This window comes from Cygnus olor, chromosome 2 (assembly GCF_009769625.2).
Source record: "Cygnus olor isolate bCygOlo1 chromosome 2, bCygOlo1.pri.v2, whole genome shotgun sequence".
Taxonomy (NCBI): Eukaryota; Metazoa; Chordata; class Aves; order Anseriformes; family Anatidae; genus Cygnus; species Cygnus olor.
Window position 1 is genome coordinate 159,116,175 of NC_049170.1, and position 8,337 is coordinate 159,124,511.

General features: G+C 40.6%; 1 non-coding gene across 1 annotated transcript; it reads left to right on the forward strand.

Annotated features, from left to right (window-relative positions):
- The first annotated feature begins 3,418 nt into the window (after nt 1–3,418).
- Nucleotides 3,419–3,491, forward strand: TRNAF-GAA. Its single transcript has one exon. It is a non-coding gene; the product is annotated as a tRNA-Phe (tRNA).
- The last annotated feature ends 4,846 nt before the right edge of the window (nt 3,492–8,337 follow it).

The following is an 8,337-nucleotide window of genomic DNA, read 5'->3' on the forward strand; positions in this document are numbered from 1 at the left end:
CTGCATCAAGGCTTTCAGAGATGTAAATTTGTTTTCTTTCAAGATCTAGAGCCAAAAATAATTATCTAAGACAGACAGACAACTTAAGTAGTCTTCAAAGGAATGGATAGTCACCTCCTCAGGGCTGGCATCACCCACCTTCAAAATCACAAAGCCAAGAGAAAGAAGAATTTCATGCTTCCCTGCCTCACACAGACAAAAACGGTCCGCCAAAAAAAAAAAAAAAAAAAAAGCCAAACTGTGATAGACAGATCTCCTATGCCCTTGGTCCAATGAATCCAGGACAAATGGGTCATTAAAACGTGATAGAAAGATCCACAGAAGCCACTAAGTAGCCTGGATTGGCTGATGTTAGCCCACACTAAGCAATGAAGAAAGAAGACTTACAATGCCCCCAGAAGGCAGTTAACTCCAAAACTCATTTTTTGAAAGTACAACCCTATGTCCTTAGTTTTGTATATTCACCTCCTGAGAAAAACAGAGAAAAATAAATACAAAAATAGCTATGATGTCCATCAGTTATTATTTGTTAATTAAAGTCTTCCCATGGAGACAATACCTGCAATATTCTCTGAGGTTAACACTGAAAAAAATCTTAAATAATATGACTAGATTAGATAGTGAGAAGTATCCCATGAATATTATGAAGTCCCTCAAAGGAGAACGGTAGTATTACTCCATACACTGGTATGGTCCCATCATATTTTCAGTTGTATGCCTTCATGCCACCAGTTTCATTACTACTCTGTATTAGAGGGGAATTTCCCTTGGACTCTCCACAAAGCCCTGGATCAGAGAATCATTTTCATTTGTTCATCTGTTTTTTACAATTGGCTTTTGAAAAGACCATTTGTTCATTTGTTAATAAAAGTAAAGACATGGAGAAATAAGTTTATTTTCTGCTTCTGAAGACTGAGATTTAAGACACTTTTTTCCCTTCATCCAGAGAAATTAAATGCAGCAATATTTAGAGATAATAATATTTACCTTTACTAGAGATAAATGATATTTATCTCTAATAGATAATAGAGATAACAATATTTACCTTTTCCCACTAGTTATGTTTACTCTGTGGTTATAGCAATGCTGGTTGTGAAAGAGACTCTCAGCCCACATTTTCATAGCTGCACCATTAGCGGGACTCACACTACTCTGCTGACATTTTGGTTTGGCTCTCTCCAAATTCAGGTTTGCTGGAGTGAACCTGGAAGCACAGGCCAGAGTCTGTTTTGGTTCTCAACAAAACGTCATGTAAAGTAAACTTTCATGGACGCACATGTCTGTAAAGCCTTGTTATGCAAGTACTAATGTCCAGCTTCAAGAAAGAACACTTTTCTGAGGAAAACAAATGGAGTTACATAAGAAACGTTGTAAAAAATTCTTGCGATATTGGAAATGTCAGCCATTATGCATTCATTCAGTGTACTGTTACTCCCACAGGCATTTCCCTTGACTGATGTTTCCCATAGGTGAATAAAATGCTCCAACTACTACCACACTGTTTTATCTAAGTATTTTTCCTAAGCAATCTCTTCTAACCTTTGTGAGCAGGTGACTTCTTGCACTTATGTTGTGACTAACACATAATAAGAGTAATAAAATGGATTAAAACCCACCTAACATACAGATCGCAAGTAGTTGTCGATGGATAAGAATTAATGAATGGAAAAGGCAAAAAGCTCCCAGTAGGTTCTGAAAGGATTGCTTCTAAACATGACGTTATTCTCAGCAAGTTGCTAGAGGCAAGTATGAATTTACTGATGGTAAAATGTATGAATGATGCAGACTGAGGAGGTGGTTAAGCTTTTATTACAGGAGAAGCATTTAGGGGACCTGATAAGCATTCAGATGTGTAGTACAGCTGTATGAAAAATGTGGGACTGTGGAAGCAAAAGATGGAGGCTATGAATATGAAAGGAAGGGCTTTGGAGAGGGGATTGCTTTTGCAAAGGACTGAAGGCTAGAGTGGAACAACAGCCCAAAGTCATGTCAAGAAGTTTTAGGTCATCTCTGGAATAGGGAAGAAATGCTGAGCATGTGAAAGGGACTCTTTTTCATAGATATCTGATGTTAGTCTTTTCTCTGCTGGGATTGTGTACACTTGGCAAAGTGCCTAAAGAGTCTGGAAAAAAAATAAACAAAACCAACAACAACAAAACAACTGAGGAATGTGGTTCTAATGACTGGAGAAAATGTCTTGTGGTGAATGACCAAAGTTGCTTGATCCTTTACTATGATATTATGAGAAAGAGGTGACCTAATTGCTACAGACAGACATTTTCTTCATTATCATTTTTTCTCTTCTGATGGGGAACATAACAGGAACTAGTGTGTGGGAGTGCTGCCTGATACATTTTCCCTGGAAATAAAACCAGGTCAAACCATGAGCCTGATCAAATATTTGGGTGAAGCATCTAAGGAAGATGTAGAGTCTCCATTTCTTGATGTCTTTATAGAAAGAGTTCATGTCCTTCTAGATATTTTATCAATGCAGTTAGACTCGGCAAGAAGGGAACAAGGTTAGGTGTAGTGTGAAATACATCAGCGCAAAAAAAAAAAAAAAAAGATAGAAACCCTGGTTGCAGGAGTTACTTAAAACTGCTCTTCCTTACTTAGAGCCTACAGCTGGTATAACATAAAAGACATGAAGACAAACAAAATGGCTTGCTTCAGGTCCTGCTGCAGGTCTCCACAGAGCAAGGAAGTAAATACCTCTGCCAGAGCCGTCTTTTACCTCTACAAACTACCTGCTACTACTCAATTTTTCTTATTAACTTCTTCATTTTTTCTTGCTTTTAAAATCCAAGTGGTAAGACTGCCAATCCTCACTGTATTGTATGGCCCTCATGCTAAAATTTTGTAAACTCACTGTAAATTTGACAAGTATTGCAATTCCCTGTGCACAATTCTCTCTGTAGTGGGAATTTGGGATGTTTCTTAGTCCCAGAGTGCAGCTATACAAACTTTGACTTGAGGTTAGTGCATCTGGGTTTCTTCTCACTTTCACATGAGTTACCTAGTTCAAGCAGGCAGTGTTAGAAGGGGGATAAATTTTCCAAGAAGATTATTATTGGAACAAATAGCAGGATCCTAAGAGATGGGTGGAAAGTGAGGACAGGTGAGAAGGATCTGTCAGCATTTAGAGCTCCCACTTTCACAGCTGAAGCATGTGCCTTGGCTTCTCTCTTGTGCTGTTATGAAAGAGAGCCAAGTGCTGAAGCTGTTGCTTGCCATTGTTTCATCTTTCTCTTCTTCTAGAGAGTACCAGAGGAGATCAGATGCCAGAAAGATGGGATTGACCCACAGAGAATCTGAGAAAGTGATGTTTATACTTTGCTTAACAAGAAGTATACTGAATGGTAAAGCTCTGAAAATAATTATGTTGCATCATATTGGTGCCTATTCAGCCCAGGGCAGGGCTGAAGTAGCTCAGCTGGGAGAGCGTTAGACTGAAGATCTAAAGGTCCCTGGTTCAATCCCGGGCTTCAGCAGTGTTTTTTCAAGTAGTTTTGGGGTCTCCTCTTCTGGCTTGCCAGTACAAGACAGAATTGCCATGCAGATATTGGAGAGAGTCCAACAAAGGGACGGGAAGATGCTGAAGGGCCTGGAGCGCCTCTCCTATGAGGAGAGGCTGAGAGAGCTGGGGCTGCTCAGCCTGGAGAGGGGGGGGGGCTCACGGGGAGCTCATCCATATCTAAAAATGCCTGCAGGGAGATGCGGAGAGGATGGAGCCAGGGTCTTGCCAGTGGTACCCAGCGCCAGGACAAGAGGTAATGACACAAACTGGAGGACAGGAGGTTTTATCTACATATCAGGCAGCACTTCTGTGCTGTGTGGGTGATGGAGCACTGACACAGGTACACAGAGAGGTTGTGGAGTCTCCTCCTTGGAGATTTTCAAAAACCACTTAGACATGGACCTGGGTAACGTGCTCTAGGTGCCCCTGCTTGAGCTGGGGGTTGTAGTAGATGACTTCAACCAGTCCATGACTCTGAAACAAGACAGAACTTGGGACCCAAAGACATAAAGTTAAAAGAAACCCAATTTTTCACCTGAAATATGGGTTCAGTTGTTTACTATTGTCCAAAATAGAATTTTTGCCATGTCTGCCTGCAAGTTGGTCTGGCTTGTAGTAAATGTACATCCATGCACAGGTAAGCTTTGTAAAGCCATGCCAATCTGACTTTGGAAAAAATAAAAAATAAAAATAAAAACTGTTAAGGAGCCGGGATTAGACTGGGAAAAGATATCTGTCCATGTACCTCTCTTCAAACCATTCAGCCGCACCAGTGCTAATGGAATCTGAAAGCTGTATTTTATCATGATACAGAATGTGGGACTTGAAACAGGAGATAAGATGTTGTTAGAGCATGGCTTATAAATGTCTGTATAAAGGAAAGAAGTCTCCTGGTACCAGCTGTGTTGGCTGAAGTGGAATCAACATTGGTCTGGGGGATGCTGTGGTTGCAGGCACAAATGCCCTCCAGGTTTCTACTGCAATCTGCCAAGTTGTCCAAAAAGGTAAGAATTAACTTTATCTCTGCTTTTCAAAAGAACTAAAAACCCATCTAAAACTCTGCCATCACTTCCCTTGAGAGTACTGTACCAACTGATGGAGGACACAGGCAGGGAGACCCTCAAACAGCTCCTCCTCCAGTTTGCTGTTTACTGTTTGCAAACATGAGCACTTAGATGTTGGTGTATGAACAGCAGAAACCAGCAGTTCTGGAAAAAATTATTTTCCTAGCAACCAGAAATGATTACTCTGATTATAATTCCCAGTCTCTCTTTATGTGTGTCCAAACCAACAGAGAAAATCAAACTGGGTGTTGACCCTGAGGTGCTACTGCAGCTGGCATTATAATAATTACTGCTAATTATTATGGTATGAGAATAATGGGATATTCCTCATGGCTAGAAACTGGTCAGATGAAAGTGAATCAATGAAAAGAAAGAAATTTAGCAAACCAGGGGTCTGCTTTTGTTGCTGAGACTGGGAACATAGCGGGGTTTATAAAAATACTAGGAAGAGAATACAAATATGGAGAATTCCAGTAGTGAAGGTAACTCTCTTTGCTCCCAGGCAGATAGAAAACCTGTGAGAGAACAAATGCACGCCTCCCTCTTCCCGGTGTTAATTAGAGATTCCAAAGGAAGAATATAGAAAAATGACCTGCATAAAATGCTTCTTCCTCAGTACATTTCTCCCAGCAGCTGTCAACCTGAGAGATGAATATTGCCATATTCAATACCCTATGAGTACACAGATCATATGCATGCAGCAAGAGTTGAAAAAGTAATAACAGATTCTTTTAAATGCCCAGAATGTGTTATTGAAATGTACTTGTGGAAGGTTTAAGGTGTTTTATTTGTTCCCAGGAATGTAAATCTGAAGCCTTGTTCTTGATTTGTCCTGAAGAGAGCTTGACTTAAACGCAGCTGGTTGGTCCATGGGCTGAAGCATGAGGATGGTCCCAGGTGTAACACTGGTTGGTTCTGGTCTCAGAGGTTGTCAGGAGAAATACTAACTTGTTACCCATGCTAAGTAGGCTCAGGTGGACCACGAAATCTTCTGCTCTGAGTCTGCTTACCTTAATGGTGACATAGAGGGAAAAGTGGGTGATTTTATAATGGAAGATTCTTGGGGAAAAAAAAAAAAAAAAGGCATGATGTGTGTGCATGTGTGTGTGTTTCCCCTTTTCTAAAGGATGTGACTGTTACTAGAGAGGGATTTCTGATTATGTGACTGTTATCTGAATAACAGTCTGATTTTCTTGATTTTCTTACCCAGAGATTTCTGGTGCTAATACAACCTGAAGTCAAAACCTGTGCCCCCAGGACAGCTCTCGAGAAGTTCATCACACAGATGTCCTATCACAGAAGCAGTTTCTGAGGCCAAGACAATGATGACAAATTCCACACAGGCACAGACTTCTCCCTGTTCAGGTGGTCTTCTCTGTCGAACTGTGTCACCTTCAGAACTGTCTTCAGGATGGACTAAACCTGAACTCCTGCTTTTGCAGACTCCATAGAGCTCTTTAACTGGTGTGGAACAGCAGCCCTGGAATGAATGGGACAGAATACAGTGTTTTTGCTGAACCCATTAATCAATTGATTACAGCTCAAATTAACTTTTATGTGTATTTCTTCTTACCCGTCAAAACACAAAGCAGATGTTTTAGTAAAAAGAGAGTCTACTCAAATTATTATCATGATATGAAGGGAAAGCGTGGGGAAGAGGTAGTCTTTCATTGGGTAGTTTTTCAGGTGAAAATTTATTACTGAGAATCACACAATGACTGTCTCTGCTTTAAACCCAAGCGCCAGCAAATTTAAATTATATATTAAAAAAAAAAAAATTGAGCATGTTATCTATATTGTTTTTGACTTGCCATTCTTTATCGGGCAATTAAGTGCAATGTGACATTTTCTTGACAAAGTAGCTCCGTACAGCTGTGTCTTTCTCCAGACGAAACAAAGCAAATTAGATTGCATGCATCCATAAATCTCTGTGGCTGCAGCTGTAGCAGGGGCAGAAAGAGGGGGAGGAAGGAGCAATGACGCATGGAGCTCTATACAAAAGATCAGTATCATCTCCAGCTTAGTTTTCCTTTTGCTTTATTTTCTTTATTATCTTCCTGAATTTGAAAATGATAAGCATTATATTACCCCCTGATAGACTTTTCTGTCTAAGGATTTCAGTATGTGAGAGCCTGTGGAGGGAATCTCACAGCTCCCTGGTTTTGGTAGCAAGCCACTGTTCCTTGATGTGAAACTGATGGGCAAACTGAGACCTCCAGTAATGAAGCAATTTGGCTAAATTTAGAATTGTGAAAAAAACAACAACAAAACACAACATATGGAGACACCTCAAGTACTTTGTGCTGCCCCAAGGCACTGTAATTTAAATCATAACCTTTCTCTGGACAAAACCCAGACTTGTGCATCCAAGTCCAGCTCATTAATTCAAAACCCATCTTTCTCACCTGTACCAGATGAGTGTGTGCTGGCCACTTGCCAATCAGTGGGCCCATGCTGACCTTGGCAAATGCAGAGTTGCTGTGCTGGTTTGCTTTTTACCTACTGCAGATGCAGTCACTCTCTGGAAGGAATTGTTTGCAAACCTCAAAGATTGGAGGAAGAGAGGAGATCCCAGGCCTCCCCTGGGTCTGATTTCCTGAAGCAAAACTGATTAGCTATTTCCCTGCACTAGCTGGCAAACTGTCTCAATGCTGTGTTTACATAAATCACAATAAGCCTAATTCAGGCAGCAAGCCATGTGCAAACAGAAATCACCGCCAGATGCTCCTGCAGTCGAGGACACTGAAGAAACCATCAGCTAATTCAGTAACCAGCTCCCACGATCCCAGGTTTTGTGTTGGTAAATTTGGGGTAATGGAACCCAGGAGATATGAGCAACAAGGTTTGGAGATTTGCAGCCCTTAAGTGTATCCACAATGGCATGTCAGGGAGCACTTAGAGAAGTAATATTTTGTGACTGAACATGAGTGCTTCTCATGCTGCAGGTATCAGAATTTTATCTTACAGAAGGTTCATAAGTTATTCTACTGAAAACACTATTCTGTCCAGAGTTCACCAACAAAACAATGTTATAGATTCCTTAAAAGCATGATTAGTCAAGGGTCCCAGCACTGGTAAGCTTGAAGGATGCCCAAATTTACTACCAGTAGTCTGGAGGTCATCCACATTTTTCCCTTGAGCTGTAATGGGGACTGACATCTTCACTATGATGGTTCTAAAAACCACTTCCAGAAAGAAATAGTCTGTTTTAGACATGAAAACAGTTGTTGAGCTGTTGTGGGGTCCCCTAAATCTGTGCTACATCCCAAACATTTAGCAGTACTTAGCAGTCAAGGAGCTGGGCTCTTGACAAATCACCTTCTAGTGGTACGTATAATGTAGGCAGAGCCATATATCTCCTTTCCACTGTGCTCATCTCTGTTAAACAACAGTAGTAAACAATTTGGGGAAGCAAGTGCTACTTATATTTTCCAGAAGGCAGTTTTTCTGTCAACCACTGGCAAATGATGCACACTAGTCTTAATCACAGATATCCCTGAACAGATTGCTCAGAAAATGGATTAACATTGTTCTGGGTCAGATAAAACTAAGTGTGGAGTACCTCATATGGCTTTGGTGAAGTCTGTACCCTTAGGCAGGGATGTTGATTACTGTTTTAGAAATAATCTGTGAAAAGAAAAAATAATCTGTGATAACTTTTATGATAACTCATTCACTGCACACAGTTGACACAGAATGTCATCAGTTACCACCAGACAGTCCCCAGAAATATTACTCCATCTCCAACCTCTAAGT